This window comes from Phoenix dactylifera, chromosome 6, assembly GCF_051530095.1.
Source record: "Phoenix dactylifera cultivar Ajwa chromosome 6, Ajwa_hap1_PhDact_Kaust_v1.1, whole genome shotgun sequence".
NCBI classification, from domain to species: domain Eukaryota; kingdom Viridiplantae; phylum Streptophyta; class Magnoliopsida; order Arecales; family Arecaceae; genus Phoenix; species Phoenix dactylifera.
The window spans coordinates 20,911,108-20,911,954 of NC_143195.1; the positions used below are offsets into that span (position 1 = coordinate 20,911,108).

General features: G+C 34.2%; 1 non-coding gene across 1 annotated transcript; it reads left to right on the forward strand.

The window, feature by feature from the left end:
• The first annotated feature begins 487 nt into the window (after window positions 1-487).
• Window positions 488-594, forward strand: LOC120106256 (small nucleolar RNA R71). The gene has a single exon (XR_005508454.2). It is a non-coding gene; the product is annotated as a small nucleolar RNA R71 (small nucleolar RNA).
• Window positions 595-847: the final 253 nt, after the last annotated feature.

The window sequence follows — 847 nt, forward strand, 5'->3', positions numbered from 1 at the left end:
GGTCTATGTCTCCAACTAAAGTTAGGATGGTTTCGCCAATTAGGATTATATGTTTCTGAAAATGGTCTTTTATAAGTATTGGTGAAATTTGCTTGATCATGCAACACTTCTTGAAAAGCAGGGATTGTAGGACAATCCTTGGTCACATGTGCATTACTCTCGCAAATTCCACATATACTGTCAACAATAGTTTGTGCTTTTCCTATATTGGCCTTGCTTAATTCTATGGCTTCAACCTTCCTAGTTAGATTAGCAATTTTTATATTGACATCATTATCATCTTTAATAAGATATATTCCTCCTTTTGCATTAGGTGCTATTTTAGATTTTTCATTTTTATCTGTTGTATCCCAAGTTTGTGCATTTTTTGCTAAAAGATCAAAATAATCCCAGGCTTCATTTGGTTCCTTACTCATGAGTTCACCGGTTACACATCATATTGGAGGATAAACCATCATAAAAGAAACTAATGATCCTCCAAATTTCATATCCATGATGTGGGCAAGCAAGCAGAAGGTCCTTAAATCTTTCCCAACACTGAAAAAATGTTTCTCCATTTTTTTGTGCAAAGTTCATGATATTTCTTCTAAGTGTGTTTGTTTTATGTGTTGGGAAGAATTTCTTTAAAAATTCTCTTGTCATTTCTTGCCAGGTAGCTATGGTCCTAAGCCTTAAGGAGTGTAACCATGACTTAGCTTTTTTCTTTAAAGAAAATGGAAATAACTTAAGCTTAACTACCTCTTCAGTGACATCATTGAAATGAAGTGTTGAACACACTTTATCAAATTCTTTCAGGTGCAAATAGGGACTTTCAGAATCAAGTCCGTGAAACTTTGGGAGTAATTGG